Source organism: Oncorhynchus masou, unplaced genomic scaffold (genome assembly GCF_036934945.1).
Source record: "Oncorhynchus masou masou isolate Uvic2021 unplaced genomic scaffold, UVic_Omas_1.1 unplaced_scaffold_1144, whole genome shotgun sequence".
In the NCBI taxonomy this organism is placed as follows: Eukaryota; Metazoa; Chordata; class Actinopteri; order Salmoniformes; family Salmonidae; genus Oncorhynchus; species Oncorhynchus masou.
This window is the reverse complement of record NW_027001186.1, coordinates 114,595-133,096: the sequence shown is the minus strand read 5'-3', so window position 1 is coordinate 133,096 and position 18,502 is coordinate 114,595. Positions and strand designations below refer to the sequence as shown.

Genomic DNA, 18,502 nt, shown 5'->3' with positions numbered 1-18,502 from the left:
TGGCCTGTGTGAGGTCACCGAGGGTTCCCCTCTCTCTCTCCAAGTAGACCTGGCCTGCGTGAGGTCACCGTGGGTTCCCCTCTCTCCTAGTAGACCTGGCCTGTGTGAGGTCACCGAGGGTTCCCCTCTCTCTCCCTAGTAGACCTGGCCTGTGTGAGGTCACCGAGGGTTCCCCTCTCTCCTAGTAGACCTGGCCTGTGTGAGGTCACCGTGGGTTCCCTCTCTCTCTCCTAGTAGACCTGGCCTGTGTGAGGTCACCGTGGGTTCCCCTCTCTCCCTAGTAGACCTGGCCTGTGTGAGGTCACCGAGGGTTCCCCTCTCTCTCTCCTAGTAGACCTGGCCTGTGTGAGGTCACCGTGGGTTCCCCTCTCTCTCCTAGTAGACCTGGCCTGTGTGAGGTCACCGTGGGTTCCCCTCTCTCTCTCCGAGTAGACCTGGCCTGTGTGAGGTCACCGAGGGTTCCCCTCTCTCTCTCCTAATAGACCTGGCCTGTGTGAGGTCCCCTCTCTCTCTCCAAGTAGACCTGGCCTGTGTGAGGTCACCGAGGGTTCCCCTCTCTCTCTCCTAATAGACCTGGCCTGTGTGAGGTCCCCTCTCTCTCTCCTAGTAGACCTGGCCTGTGTGAGGTCCCCTCTCTCTCCTAGTAGACCTGGCCTGTGTGAGGTCACCGAGGGTTCCCCTCTCTCTCTCCTAATAGACCTGGCCTGTGTGAGGTCCCCTCTCTCTCTCCTAGTAGACCTGGCCTGTGTGAGGTCCCCTCTCTCTCCTAGTAGACCTGGCCTGTGTGAGGTCACCGTGGGTTCCCCTCTCTCTCTCCTAGTAGACCTGGCCTGTGTGAGGTCAACGTGGGTTCCCCTCTCTCTCTCCTAGTAGACCTGGCCTGTGTGAGGTCCCCTCTCTCTCTCCTAGTAGACCTGGCCTGTGTGAGGTCACCGAGGGTTCCCCTCTCTCTCTCTCTCCTAATAGACCTGGCCTGTGTGAGGTCCCCTCTCTCTCCTAATAGACCTGGCCTGTGTGAGGTCACCGTGGGTTCCCTCTCTCTCCTAGTAGACCTGGCCTGTGTGAGGTCCCCTCTCTCTCCTAGTAGACCTGGCCTGTGTGAGGTCCCCTCTCTCTCCAAGTAGACCTGGCCTGTGTGAGGTCACCGTGGGTTCCCCTCTCTCTCTCCGAGTAGACCTGGCCTGTGTGAGGTCACCGTGGGTTCCCCTCTCTCTCCTAGTAGACCTGGCCTGTGTGAGGTCACCGTGGGTTCCCCTCTCTCCTAGTAGACCTGGCCTGTGTGAGGTCACCGTGGGTTCCCCTCTCTCTCCTAGTAGACCTGGCGTGTGTGAGGTCACCGTGGGTTCCCTCTCTCTCTCCTAGTAGACCTGGCCTGTGTGAGGTCACCGTGGGTTCCCCTCTCTCTCCTAGTAGACCTGGCCTGTGTGAGGTCACCGTGGGTTCCCCTCTCTCTCTCCTAGTAGACCTGGCCTGTGTGAGGTCACCGTGGGTTCCCCTCTCTCTCCTAGTAGACCTGGCCTGTGTGAGTTCCCCTCTCTCTCCAAGTAGACCTGGCCTGTGTGAGGTCACCGTGGGTTCCCCTCTCTCTCCTAGTAGACCTGGCCTGTGTGAGTTCCCCTCTCTCTCTCCAAGTAGACCTGGCCTGTGTGAGGTCACCGTGTGTTCCCCTCTCTCTCCTAGTAGACCTGGCCTGTGTGAGTTCCCCTCTCTCTCTCCAAGTAGACCTGGCCTGTGTGAGGTCACCGTGGGTTCCCCTCTCTCTCCTAGTAGACCTGGCCTGTGTGAGGTCCCCTCTCTCTCCTAGTAGACCTGGCCTGTGTGAGGTCACCGAGGGTTCCCCTCTCTCTCTCCTAGTAGACCTGGCCTGTGTGAGGTCACCGTGGGTTCCCCTCTCTCTCCTAGTAGACCTGGCCTGTGTGAGGTCACCGAGGGTTCCCCTCTCTCTCTCCAAGTAGACCTGGCCTGTGTGAGGTCACCGTGGGTTCCCCTCTCTCTCCGAGTAGACCTGGCCTGTGTGAGGTCACCGAGGGTTCCCCTCTCTCTCTAGTAGACCTGGCCTGTGTGAGGTCACCGAGGGTTCCCCTCTCTCTCCTAGTAGACCTGGCCTGTGTGAGGTTACCGTGGGTTCCCCTCTCTCTCTCCTAGTAGACCTGGCCTGTGTGAGGTCACCGTGGGTTCCTCTCTCTCTCTCCTAGTAGACCTGGCCTGTGTGAGGTCACTGTGGGTTCCCCTCTCTCTCTCTCCTAGTAGACCTGGCCTGTGTGAGGTCACCGTGGGTTCCCCTCTCTCTCTCCTAGTAGACCTGGCCTGTGAGGTCACCGTGGGTTCCCCTCTCTCTCCGAGTAGACGTGGCCTGTGTGAGGTCACTGTGGGTTCCCCTCTCTCTCTCCGAGTAGACGTGGCCTGTGTGAGGTCACCATGGGTTCCCCTCTCTCTCTCTCCTAATAGACCTGGCCTGTGTGAGGTCCCCTCTCTCTCTCCAAGTAGACCTGGCCTGTGTGAGGTCACCGAGGGTTCCCCTCTCTCTCTCCTAATAGACCTGGCCTGTGTGAGGTCCCCTCTCTCTCTCCTAGTAGACCTGGCCTGTGTGAGGTCCCCTCTCCTAGTAGACCTGGCCTGTGTGAGGTCACCGAGGGTTCCCCTCTCTCTCTCCTAGTAGACCTGGCCTGTGTGAGGTCACCGAGGGTTCCCCTCTCTCTCTCCTAATAGACCTGGCCTGTGTGAGGTCCCCTCTCTCTCTCCTAGTAGACCTGGCCTGTGTGAGGTCCCCTCTCTCTCCTAGTAGACCTGGCCTGTGTGAGGTCACCGAGGGTTCCCCTCTCTCTCTCCTAGTAGACCTGGCCTGTGTGAGGTCACCGTGGGTTCCCCTCTCTCTCTAATAGACCTGGCCTGTGTGAGGTCCCCTCTCTCTCTCCTAGTAGACCTGGCCTGTGTGAGGTCACCGAGGGTTCCCCTCTCTCTCTCTCCTAATAGACCTGGCCTGTGTGAGGTCCCCTCTCTCTCTCCTAATAGACCTGGCCTGTGTGAGGTCACCGTGGGTTCCCCTCTCTCTCTCCTAGTAGACCTGGCCTGTGTGAGGTCCCCTCTCTCTCCTAGTAGACCTGGCCTGTGTGAGGTACCCTCTCTCTCCAAGTAGACCTGGCCTGTGTGAGGTCACCGTGGGTTCCCCTCTCTCTCTCCGAGTAGACCTGGCCTGTGTGAGGTCACCGTGGGTTCCCCTCTCTCTCTCCTAGTAGACCTGGCCTGTGTGAGGTCACCGTGGGTTCCCCTCTCTCTCCTAGTAGACCTGGCCTGTGTGAGGTCACCGTGGGTTCCCCTCTCTCCTAGTAGACCTGGCCTGTGTGAGGTCACCGTGGGTTCCCCTCTCTCTCCTAGTAGACCTGGCCTGTGTGAGGTCACCGTGGGTTCCCCTCTCTCTCCTAGTAGACCTGGCCTGTGTGAGTTCCCCTCTCTCTCTCCAAGTAGACCTGGCCTGTGTGAGGTCACCGTGTGTTCCCCTCTCTCTCCTAGTAGACCTGGCCTGTGTGAGTTCCCCTCTCTCTCTCCAAGTAGACCTGGCCTGTGTGAGGTCACCGTGGGTTCCCCTCTCTCTCCTAGTAGACCTGGCCTGTGTGAGGTCACCGAGGGTTCCCCTCTCTCTCTCCTAGTAGACCTGGCCTGTGTGAGGTCACCGTGGGTTCCCCTCTCTCTCTCCTAGTAGACCTGGCCTGTGTGAGGTCACCGAGGGTTCCCCTCTCTCTCCAAGTAGACCTGGCCTGTGTGAGGTCACCATGGGTTCCCCTCTCTCTCTCCGAGTAGACCTGGCCTGTGTGAGGTCACCGAGGGTTCCCCTCTCTCTCTCCTAGTAGACCTGGCCTGTGTGAGGTCACCGAGGGTTCCCCTCTCTCTCTCCTAGTAGACCTGGCCTGTGTGAGGTTACCGTGGGTTCCCCTCTCTCTCTCCTAGTAGACCTGGCCTGTGTGAGGTCACCGTGGGTTCCTCTCTCTCTCTCCTAGTAGACCTGGCCTGTGTGAGGTCACTGTGGGTTCCCCTCTCTCTCCTAGTAGACCTGGCCTGTGTGAGGTCACCGTGGGTTCCCCTCTCTCTCTCCTAGTAGACCTGGCCTGTGAGGTCACCGTGGGTTCCCCTCTCTCTCTCCGAGTAGACGTGGCCTGTGTGAGGTCACTGTGGGTTCCCCTCTCTCTCTCCGAGTAGACCTGGCCTGTGTGAGGTCACCGTGGGTTCCCCTCTCTCTCTCCTAGTAGACCTGGCCTGTGTGAGGTCAGGTCTCCTCTCCCAGCAGAACGTCTGGTCTGTCTCTCAACCTCCTACAGGGTAATTATTTAATCAGAGAGCGGAGTCGTTCATTGTGCTACAGCTGCTGATGGGGAAATGGACGCCAGTCGTTTATAATCATATACAGACTGTTTTTCTTGACTATTTTCTCCATTCCTTAATTGCCTGCCAACACTGTCCCGGGGCTGTTGGGGGAGGAAACGGAGGAAATGTCATGTTTCTGATTATAGAAAGAATATGGTACGTCATAGAGCAGACGTTTAGATATGATGCCAGGTTGAAGCAGGAGGGATGGAATGAAGAACACAGGAAGTTCATCCTATCCTGAATGTTAGCTGGGGGTGTCACTTTGTTCCCGTCAGGAAACTGTTCTGGACGGTAAAGGTCAATGGGAAAACCGTGACCTTGGATGAGAGTCGGTAGTAACCAGCGTTGTGGGAAGGTCAGGTCCACATGTCCTTCCACTGAGCACGTCAGAGGTTGGTCATGTCCACATGTCCTTCCACTGAGCACGTCAGAGGTTGGTCAGGTCCACATGTCCTTCAACTGAGCACGTCAGAGGTTGGTCAGGTCCACATGTCCTTCCACTGAGCACGTCAGAGGTTGGTCAGGTCCACATGTCCTTCCACTGAGCACGTCATAGGTTGGTCAGGTCCACATGTCCTTCCACTGAGCACGTGAGAGGTTGGTCAGGTCCACATGTCCTTCCACTGAGCACGTCAGAGGTTGAGAATATTACTTTGTAACTGGGATGTCAGGCTTCTAAAATACATTTGCAATAACTCCCCCCCCTCTTTCTCCCACCGCCCTCCCCTCACCCGTCCCCTCACCCGTCCCCCTCACCCGTCCCCCTCCCCCCGTCCCCCTCCCCCGTCCCCCTCCCCCCGTCTCCCCTCCCCCGTCTCCCCTCTTCCCCCTCTTTCTCCCCCTCTTTCTCCCCCTCCCAACGTGTGTGTATATACATGTATATATGGTGTTGAAATTATGTGCAAATAGTTGAAGTACAAAAGTCAAAATAATTAAGCATAAATATGGGTTGTATTTACAATGGTGTTTGTTCTTCACTAGTTGACCTTTTCTTGTGGCAACAGGTCATACATCTTGATGCTGTGATGCACACTGTGGTATTTCACCCAATAGATATGGGAGTTTATCAAAATTGGATTTGTTTTCAAATTATTTCTGAAGGAAATATGTGTCTCTAATATGGTCATACATTGGGCAGAAGGTTAGGAAGTGCAGCTCAGTTTCCACCTCATTTTGTGGGCAGTGAGCACATAGCCTGTCTTGTCTTGAGAGCCATGTCTGTCTACGGCGGCCTTTCTCAATAGCAAGCCTATGCTCGCTGAGTCTGTACATAGTCAAAGCTTTCCTTAATTTTGGGTCAGTCACAGTGGTCAGGTATTCTGCCGCTGTGTACTCTCTGTGTAGGGCCAAATAGCATTCTAGTTTGTTTCTCTCCTCCTCTCTGAGTTTATCATGTGTTGATGTTTCTCTCTCTCTGCAGGTGGTCAAATTGCTGAACAACAAGCGTTCTCAGGCAGTGGGGATTCTGATGTCCAGTCTGCATCTGGACATGAAGGACATCCAGCATGGTGAGATACTGACCCCAGAACTATATCATTACTACACTATACTGACCCCAGAACTATATCATTACTACACTATACTGACCCCAGAACTATATCATTACTACACTATACTGACCCCATAACTATATCATTACTACACTATACTGACCCCAGAACTATATCATTACTACACTATACTGACCCCAGAACTATATCATTACTACACTATACTGACCCCAGAACTATATCATTACTACACGATACTGACCCCAGAACTATATCATTACTACACGATACTGACCCCAGAACTATATCATTACTACACTATACTGACCCCAGAACTATATCATTACTACACGATACTGACCCCAGAACTATATCATTACTACACGATACTGACCCCAGAACTATATCATTACTACACTATACTGACCCCAGAACTATATCATTACTACACTATACTGACCCCAGAACTATATCATTACTACACGATACTGACCCCAGAACTATATCATTACTACACGATACTGACCCCAGAACTATATCATTACAACACTATACTGACCCCAGAACTATATCATTACTACACTATACTGTATATAACTATATCATTACAATACTATACTGACCCTTGAACTATATCATTACTACACTATACTGTATATAACTATATCATTACAATACTATACTGACCCCAGAAATATATCATTACTACACTATACTGTATATAACCATAACTATATCATTACTACACTATACTGACCCCAGAACTATATCATTACAACACTATACTGACCCCAGAACTATATCATTACTACACTATACTGACCCCAGAACTATATCATTACTACACTATACTGTATATAACTATATCATTACAATACTATACTGACCCTTGAACTATATCATTACTACACTATACTGTATATAACTATATCATTACAATACTATACTGACCCCAGAAATATATCATTACTACACTATACTGTATATAACCATAACTATATCATTACTACACTATACTGACCCCAGAACTATATCATTACAACACTATACTGACCCCAGAACTATATCATTACTACACTATACTGACCCCAGAACTATATCATTACAACACTATACTGACCCCAGAACTATATCATTACTACACTATACTGACCCCAGAACTATATCATTACTACACTATACTGACCCCATAACTATATCATTACTACACTATACTGTATATAACTATATCATTACTACACTATACTGACCCCAGAACTATATCATTACAACACTATACTGACCCCAGAACTATATCATTACTACACTATACTGACCCCAGAACTATATCATTACTACACTATACTGACCCCAGAACTATATCATTACTACACTATACTGACCCCAGAACTATATCATTACTACACTATACTGACCCCAGAACTATATCATTACAACACTATACTGACCCCAGAACTATATCATTACAACACTATACTGACCCCAGAACTATATCATTACTACACTATACTGACCCCAGAACTATATCATTACTACACTATACTGTATATAACTATATCATTACAATACTATACTGACCCTTGAACTATATCATTACTACACTATACTGTATATAACTATATCATTACAATACTATACTGACCCCAGAAATATATCATTACTACACTATACTGTATATAACCATAACTATATCATTACTACACTATACTGACCCCAGAACTATATCATTACAACACTATACTGACCCCAGAACTATATCATTACTACACTATCTTGACCCCAGAACTATATCATTACTACACTATCTTGACCCCAGAACTATATCATTACTACACTATACTGACCCCAGAACTATATCATTACTACACTATACTGACCCCATAACTATATCATTACTACACTATACTGACCCCAGAACTATATCATTACAACACTATACTGACCCCAGAACTATATCATTACTACACTATACTGACCCCATAACTATATCATTACTACACTATACTGACCCCAGAACTATATCATTACAATACTATACTGACCCCAGAACTATATCATTACTACACTATACTGACCCCAGAACTATATCATTACAACACTATACTGACCCCAGAACTATATCATTACTATACTATACTGACCCCAGAACTATATCATTACTACACTATACTGACCCCAGAACTATATCATTACTACACTATACTGACCCCAGAACTATATCATTACTACACTATACTGACCCCATAACTATATCATTACAATACTATACTGACCCCAGAACTATATCATTACAATACTATACTGACCCCAGAACTATATCATTACTACACTATACTGACCCCAGAACTATATCATTACTACACTATACTGACCCCAGAACTATATCATTACTACACTATACTGACCCCAGAACTATATCATCACACTACACTATACTGACCCCAGAACTATATCATTACTACACTATACTGACCCCAGAACTATATCATTACTACACTATACTGACCCCAGAACTATATCATTACTACACTATACTGACCCCAGAACTATATCATTACTACACTATACTGACCCCAGAACTATATCATTACTACACTATACTGACCCCAGAACTATATCATTACTACACTATACTGACCCCAGAACTATATCATCACTACACTATACTGACCCCAGAACTATATCATTACTACACTATACTGACCCCAGAACTATATCATTACTACACTATACTGACCCCAGAACTATATCATTACTACACTATACTGACCCCAGAACTATATTATCACTACTATACTGACCCCAGAACTATATCATTACAACACTATACTGACCCCAGAACTATATCATTACTACACTATACTGACCCCAGAACTATATCATTACTACACTATACTGACCCCAGAACTATATCATTACTACACTATACTGACCCCAGAACTATATCATTACTACACTATACTGACCCCATAACTATATCATTACAATACTATACTGACCCCAGAACTATATCATTACAATACTATACTGACCCCAGAACTATATCATTACTACACTATACTGACCCCAGAACTATATCATTACTACACTATACTGACCCCAGAACTATATCATTACTACACTATACTGACCCCAGAACTATATCATCACTACACTATACTGACCCCAGAACTATATCATCACTACACTATATTGACCCCAGAACTATATCATCACTACACTATACTGACCCCAGAACTATATCATTACTACACTATACTGACCCCAGAACTATATCATTACTACACTATACTGACCCCAGAACTATATCATTACTACACTATACTGACCCCAGAACTATATCATTACTACACTATACTGACCCCAGAACTATATCATTACTACACTATACTGACCCCAGAACTATATCATTACAACACTATACTGACCCCAGAACTATATCATTACAACACTATACTGACCCCAGAACGATGTCATTACTACACTATACTGACCCCAGAACTATATCATTACTACACTATACTGACCCCAGAACTATATCATTACTACACGATACTGACCCCAGAACTATATCATTACTACACTATACTGACCCCAGAACTATATCATTACAACACTATACTGACCCCAGAACGATATCATTACTACACTATACTGACCCCAGAACTATATCATTACAATACTATACTGACCCCAGAACTATATCATTACTACACTATACTGACCCCAGAACTATATCATTACTACACTATACTGACCCCAGAACTATATCATTACTACACTATACTGACCCCAGAACTATATCATTACTACACTATACTGACCCCAGAACTATATCATTACTACACTATACTGACCCCAGAACTATATCATTACTACACTATACTGACCCCAGAACTATATCATTACTACACTATACTGACCCCAGAACTATATCATTACAATACTATACTGACCCCAGAACTATATCATTACTACACTATACTGACCCCAGAACTATATCATTACAATACTATACTGACCCCAGAACTATATCATTACTACACTATACTGACCCCAGAACTATATCATTACAACACTATACTGACCCCAGAACTATATCATTACTACACTATACTGACCCCAGAACTATATAATTACTACACTATACTGACCCCAGAACTATATCATTACTACACTATACTGACCCCAGAACTATATCATTACTACACTATACTGACCCCAGAACTATATCATTACTACACTATACTGACCCCAGAACTATATCATTACTACACTATACTGACCCCAGAACTATATCATTACTACACTATACTGACCCCAGAACTATATCATTACTACACTATACTGACCCCAGAACTATATCATTACTACACTATACTGACCCCAGAACTATATCATTACTACACTATACTGACCCCAGAACTATATCATTACTACACTATACTGACCCCAGAACTATATCATTACTACACTATACTGACCCCAGAACTATATCATTACTACACTATACTGACCCCAGAACTATATCATTACTACACTATACTATATGTGACGTAGACCCCATAGAGATACACAACCACAAGGTCAAAAGTATCACCCCTTGCTGACCAGTAGCAGTCTGTAGACCTGACTGTCAGACCCCCTGCGGACCAGTAGCAGTCTGTAGACCTGACCGTCAGACCCCCTACTGATTAGTAGCAGTCTGTACTGTAGACCTGACTGTCAGACCCCCTGCTGACCAGTAGCAGTCTGTACTGTAGACCTGACTGTCAGACCCCCTGCTGACCAGTAGCAGTCTGTAGACCTGACTGTCAGACCCCCTGCTGACCAGTAGCAGTCTGTAGACCTGACTGTCAGACCCCCTACTGATTAGTAGCAGTCTGTACTGTAGACCTGACTGTCAGACCCCCTGCTGACCAGTAGCAGTCTGTACTGTAGACCTGACTGTCAGACCCCCTGCTGACCAGTAGCAGTCTGTACTGTAGACCTGACTGTCAGACCCCCTGCTGACCAGTAGCAGTCTGTACTGTAGACCTGACTGTCAGACCCTCTACTGACCAGTAGCAGTCTGTAGACCTGACTGTCAGACCCCCTTCTGACCAGTAGCAGTCTGTAGACCTGACTGGCAGACCCCCTTCTGACCAGTAGCAGTCTGTAGACCTGACTGGCAGACCCCCTGCTGACCAGTAGCAGTCTGTAGACCTGACCGTCAGACCCCTGCTGACCAGTAGCAGTCTGTACTGTAGACCTGACTGTCAGACACCCTACTGACCAGTAGCAGTCTGTACTGTAGACCTGACCGTCAGACCCCCTACTGACCAGTAGCAGTCTGTAGACCTGACCGTCAGACCCCCTACTGACCAGTAGCAGTCTGTACTGTAGACCTGACTGTCAGACCCCCTGTTGAACAGTAGCAGTCTGTACTGTAGACCTGACTGTCAGACCCCCTACTGATTAGTAGCAGTCTGTAGACCTGACTCAGACCCCCTGCTGACCAGTAGCAGTCTGTAGACCTGACTCAGACCCCCTGCTGACCAGTAGCAGTCTGTAGACCTGACTCAGACCCCCTTCTGACCAGTAGCAGTCTGTAGACCTGACTGTCAGACCCCCTGCTGACCAGTAGCAGTCTGTACTGTAGACCTGACTGTCAGACCCCCTGCTGACCAGTAGCAGTCTGTACTGTAGACCTGACTGTCAGACCCCCTACTGACCAGTAGCAGTCTGTACTGTAGACCTGACTGTCAGACCCCCTACTGACCAGTAGCAGTCTGTAGACCTGACCGTCAGACCCCCTACTGACCTGTAGCAGTCTGTACTGTAGACCTGACTGTCAGACCCCCTGTTGAACAGTAGCAGTCTGTACTGTAGACCTGACTGTCAGACCCCCTGCGGACCAGTAGCAGTCTGTACTGTAGACCTGACTGTCAGACCCCCTACTGACCAGTAGCAGTCTGTACTGTAGACCTGACTGTCAGACCCCCTGCTGACCAGTAGCAGTCTGTAGCCCTGACTGTCAGACCCCCTACTGACCAGTAGCAGTCTGTAGACCTGACTCAGACCCCCTGCTGACCAGGAGCAGTCTGTAGACCTGACTCAGACCCCCTGCTGACCAGGAGCAGTTTGGGCCATGTACTGTCGCCTTGTTCTACACACTGACCTTGGGTGGAATACGACCCCCTAGACACACTGTAATATTTAGAGGGAGAGGACAGTGAGTGAATCGATCGACTGATATTTTTGTACAATAAAAGGCATTTCCTTCAGTTTTCATAATGCTCTTTTCTTGCGTCAATGAGAGAGTTGTCTTGTTTCCTGACCTTTGAGTTGCTGGTTGTTTACTGACCGTTGAGTTGGTTGTTTGTGTTTCTGTCATTGTTTAGAAGAGGACATGTTTTGAAGTAAAATTTCCCCTGGCTTTCTGGAAGCAGTGACCTCATTTCCTTTCTGTCCTCGTACTCTGTTGTCTCGTGATGTGGTGATGGCTCCTTCATGCTACAGCATTATAACCTGATGTAGTGATGGCTCCTTCATGCTACAGCATTATAAACTGATATAGTGATGGCTCCTACAGCATTATAAACTGATGTAGTGATGGCTCCTACATGCTACAGCATTATAAACTGATGTAGTGATGGCTCCTACATGCTACAGCATTATAAACTGATGTGGTGATGGCTCCTACAGCATTATAAACTGATGTGGTGATGGCTCCTACAGCATTATAAACTGATGTGGTGATGGCTCCTACAGCATTATAAACTGATGTGGTGATGGCTCCTACAGCATTATAAACTGATGTGGTGATGGCTCCTACAGCATTATAAACTGATGTGGTGATGGCTCCTACAGCATTATAAACTGATGTGGTGATGGCTCCTACAGCATTATAAACTGATGTGGTGATGGCTCAGCATTATAAACTGATGTGGTGATGGCTCCTATTATAAACTGATGTGGTGATGGCTCCTACAGCATTATAAACTGATGTGGTGATGGCTCCTACAGCATTATAAACTGATGTGGTGATGGCTCCTACAGCATTATAAACTGATGTGGTGATGGCTCCTACAGCATTATAAACTGATGTGGTGATGGCTCCTACAGCATTATAAACTGATGTGGTGATGGCTCCTACAGCATTATAAACTGATGTGGTGATGGCTCCTACAGCATTATAAACTGATGTGGTGATGGCTCCTACAGCATTATAAACTGATGTGGTGATGGCTCCTACAGCATTATAAACTGATGTGGTGATGGCTCCTACAGCATTATAAACTGATGTGGTGATGGCTCCTACAGCATTATAAACTGATGTGGTGATGGCTCCTACAGCATTATAAACTGATGTGGTGATGGCTCCTACAGCATTATAAACTGATGTGGTGATGGCTCCTACAGCATTATAAACTGATGTGGTGATGGCTCCTACAGCATTATAAACTGATGTGGTGATGGCTCCTACAGCATTATAAACTGATGTGGTGATGGCTCCTACAGCATTATAAACTGATGTGGTGATGGCTCCTACAGCATTATAAACTGATGTGGTGATGGCTCCTACAGCATTATAAACTGATGTGGTGATGGCTCCTACAGCATTATAAACTGATGTGGTGATGGCTCCTACAGCATTATAAACTGATGTGGTGATGGCTCCTACAGCATTATAAACTGATGTGGTGATGGCTCCTACAGCATTATAAACTGATGTGGTGATGGCTCCTACAGCATTATAAACTGATGTGGTGATGGCTCCTACAGCATTATAAACTGATGTGGTGATGGCTCCTACAGCATTATAAACTGATGTGGTGATGGCTCCTACAGCATTATAAACTGATGTGGTGTGATGGCTCCTACAGCATTATAAACTGATGTGGTGATGGCTCCTACAGCATTATAAACTGATGTGGTGATGGCTCCTACAGCATTATAAACTGATGTGGTGATGGCTCCTACAGCATTATAAACTGATGTGGTGATGGCTCCTACAGCATTATAAACTGATGATGGTGATGGCTCCTACAGCATTATAAACTGATGTGGTGATGGCTCCTACAGCATTATAAACTGATGTGGTGATGGCTCCTACAGCATTATAAACTGATGTGGTGATGGCTCCTACAGCATTATAAACTGATGTGGTGATGGCTCCTACAGCATTATAAACTGATGTGGTGATGGCTCCTACAGCATTATAAACTGATGTGGTGATGGCTCCTACAGCATTATAAACTGATGTGGTGATGGCTCCTACAGCATTATAAACTGATGTGGTGATGGCTCCTACAGCATTATAAACTGATGTGGTGATGGCTCCTACAGCATTATAAACTGATGTGGTGATGGCTCCTACAGCATTATAAACTGATGTGGTGATGGCTCCTACAGCATTATAAACTGATGTAGTGATGGCTCCTACAGCATTATAAACTGATGTGGTGATGGCTCCTACAGCATTATAAACTGATGTGGTGATGGCTCCTACAGCTCTGATGTGGTGATGGCTCCTACAGCATTATAAACTGATGTAGTGATGGCTCCTTCATGCTACAGCATTATAAACTGATGTAGTGATGGCTCCTTCATGCTACAGCATTATAAACTGATGTGGTGATGGCTCCTACAGCATTATAAACTGATGTGGTGATGGCTCCTACAGCATTATAAACTGATGTGGTGATGGCTCCTACAGCATTATAAACTGATGTAGTGATGGCTCCTTCATGCTACAGCATTATAAACTGATGTGGTGATGGCTCCTACAGCATTATAAACTGATGTGGTGATGGCTCCTACAGCATTATAAACTGATGCGGTGATGGCTCCTACAGCATTATAAACTGATGTGGTGATGGCTCCTTCATGCTACAGCATTATAAACTGATGCGGTGATGGCTCCTACAGCATTATAAACTGATGTGGTGATGGCTCCTACAGCATTATAAACTGATGCGGTGATGGCTCCTACAGCATTATAAACTGATGTGGTGATGGCTCCTATGCTACAGCAGCATTATAAACTGATGTGGTGATGGCTCCTACAGCATTATAAACTGATGTGGTGATGGCTCCTACAGCATTATAAACTGATGTGGTGATGGCTCCTACAGCATTATAAACTGATGTGGTGATGGCTCCTACAGCATTATAAACTGATGTGGTGATGGCTCCTACAGCATTATAAACTGATGTGGTGATGGCTCCTACAGCATTATAAACTGATGTGGTGTGATGGCTCCTACAGCATTATAAACTGATGTGGTGATGGCTCCTACAGCATTATAAACTGATGTGGTGATGGCTCCTACAGCATTATAAACTGATGTAGTGATGGCTCCTTCATGATACAGCATTATAAACTGATGTGGTGATGGCTCCTACAGCATTATAAACTGATGTGGTGATGGCTCCTACAGCATTATAAACTGATGTGGTGATGGCTCCTACAGCATTATAAACTGATGTAGTGATGGCTCCTTCATGCTACAGCATTATAAACTGATGTGGTGATGGCTCCTACAGCATTATAAACTGATGTGGTGATGGCTCCTACAGCATTATAAACTGATGTGGTGATGGCTCCTACAGCATTATAAACTGATGTAGTGATGGCTCCTTCATGCTACAGCATTATAAACTGATGTAGTGATGGCTCCTTCATGCTACAGCATTATAAACTGATGTGGTGATGGCTCCTACAGCATTATAAACTGATGTGGTGTGATGGCTCCTACAGCATTATAAACTGATGCGGTGATGGCTCCTACAGCATTATAAACTGATGTGGTGATGGCTCCTACAGCATTATAAACTGATGTGGTGATGGCTCCTACAGCATTATAAACTGATGTAGTGATGGCTCCTTCATGCTACAGCATTATAAACTGATGCGGTGATGGCTCCTACAGCATTATAAACTGATGCGGTGATGGCTCCTACAGCATTATAAACTGATGTGGTGATGGCTCCTACAGCATTATAAACTGATGTAGTGATGGCTTATAAACTTCATGCTACAGCATTATAAACTGATGCGGTGATGGCTCCTACAGCATTATAAACTGATGCGGTGATGGCTCCTACAGCATTATAAACTGATGCGGTGATGGCTCCTACAGCATTATAAACTGATGTAGTGATGGCTCCTTCATGCTACAGCATTATAAACTGATGTGGTGATGGCTCCTACAGCATTATAAACTGATGTGGTGATGGCTCCTACAGCATTATAAACTGATGTAGTGATGGCTCCTTCATGCTACAGCATTATAAACTGATGTAGTGATGGCTCCTTCATGCTACAGCATTATAAACTGATGTGGTGATGGCTCCTACAGCATTATAAACTGATGTGGTGTGATGGCTCCTACAGCATTATAAACTGATGCGGTGATGGCTCCTACAGCATTATAAACTGATGCAGTGATGGCTCCTTCATGCTACAGCATTATAAACTGATGTGGTGATGGCTCCTACAGCATTATAAACTGATGTGGTGATGGCTCCTACAGCATTATAAACTGATGTAGTGATGGCTCCTTCATGCTACAGCATTATAAACTGATGCGGTGATGGCTCCTACAGCATTATAAACTGATGCGGTGATGGCTCCTACAGCATTATAAACTGATGCGGTGATGGCTCCTACAGCATTATAAACTGATGTAGTGATGGCTCCTTCATGCTACAGCATTATAAACTGATGCGGTGATGGCTCCTACAGCATTATAAACTGATGCGGTGATGGCTCCTACAGCATTATAAACTGATGCGGTGATGGCTCCTACAGCATTATAAACTGATGCGGTGATGGCTCCTACAGCATTATAAACTGATGCGGTGTGATGGCTCCTACAGCATTATAAACTGATGTGGTGATGGCTCCTACAGCATTATAAACTGATGCGGTGTGATGGCTCCTACAGCATTATAAACTGATGCGGTGTGATGGCTCCTACAGCATTATAAACTGATGTGGTGATGGCTCCTACAGCATTATAAACTGATGTGGTGATGGCTCCTACAGCATTATAAACTGATGTGGTGATGGCTCCTTCATGCTACAGCATTATAAACTGATGTAGTGATGGCTCCTATAGCATTATAAACTGATGTAGTGATGGCTCCTTCATGATACAGCATTATAAACTGATGTGGTGATGGTTCCTACAGCATTATAAACTGATGTGGTGATGGCTCCTACAGCATTATAAACTGATGTGGTGATGGCTCCTACAGCATTATAAACTGATGTGGTGATGGCTCCTACAGCATTATAAACTGATGTAGTGATGGCTCCTACAGCATTATAAACTGATGTAGTGATGGCTCCTACAGCATTATAAACTGATGTGGTGTGATGGCTCCTACAGCATTATAAACTGATGCGGTGATGGCTCCTACAGCATTATAAACTGATGTAGTGATGGCTCCTTCATGCTACAGCATTATAAACTGATGTGGTGATGGCTCCTACAGCATTATAAACTGATGTGGTGATGGCTCCTACAGCATTATAAACTGATGTAGTGATGGCTCCTTCATGCTACAGCATTATAAACTGATGCGGTGATGGCTCCTACAGCATTATAAACTGATGCGGTGATGGCGCCTACAGCATTATAAACTGTTGTGGTGATGGCTCCTACAGCATTATAAACTGATGTGGTGTGATGGCTCCTACAGCATTATAAACTGATGTGGTGATGGCTACTACAGCATTATAAACTGATGTAGTGATGGCTCCTTCATGATACAGCATTATAAACTGATGTGGTGATGGTTCCTACAGCATTATAAACTGATGTGGTGATGGCTCCTACAGCATTATAAACTGATGTGGTGATGGCTCCTACAGCATTATAAACTGATGTAGTGATGGCTCCTACAGCATTATAAACTGATGTAGTGATGGCTCCTTCATGCTACAGCATTATAAACTGATGTGGTGATGGCTCCTACAGCATTATAAACTGATGTGGTGTGATGGCTCCTACAGCATTATAAACTGATGCGGTGATGGCTCCTACAGCATTATAAACTGATGTAGTGATGGCTCCTTCATGCTACAGCATTATAAACTGATGTGGTGATGGCTCCTACAGCATTATAAACTGATGTGGTGATGGCTCCTACAGCATTATAAACTGATGTAGTGATGGCTCCTTCATGCTACAGCATTATAAACTGATGTGGTGATGGCTCCTACAGCATTATAAACTGATGTGGTGATGGCTCCTACAGCATTATAAACTGATGTGGTGTGATGGCTCCTACAGCATTATAAACTGATGTGGTGATGGCTCCTACAGCATTATAAACTGATGTGGTGATGGCTCCTACAGCATTATAAACTGATGTAGTGATGGCTCCTTCATGCTACAGCATTATAAACTGATGCGGTGATGGCTCCTACAGCATTATAAACTGATGCGGTGATGGCTCCTACAGCATTATAAACTGATGCGGTGATGGCTCCTACAGCATTATAAACTGATGTGGTGATGGCTCCTACAGCATTATAAACTGATGTGGTGATGGCTCCTACAGCATTATAAACTGATGTGGTGATGGCTCCTACATGCTACAGCATTATAAACTGATGTGGTGATGGCTCCTACATGCTACAGCATTATAAACTG

The 18,502-nt window shown here is 46.1% G+C and overlaps 1 pseudogene; it reads left to right on the top strand.

Annotated features, from left to right (window-relative positions):
• Positions 1-18,502, top strand: part of LOC135529352 (formin-2-like) — a 164,518-nt pseudogene that overhangs the window by 57,780 nt on the left and 88,236 nt on the right.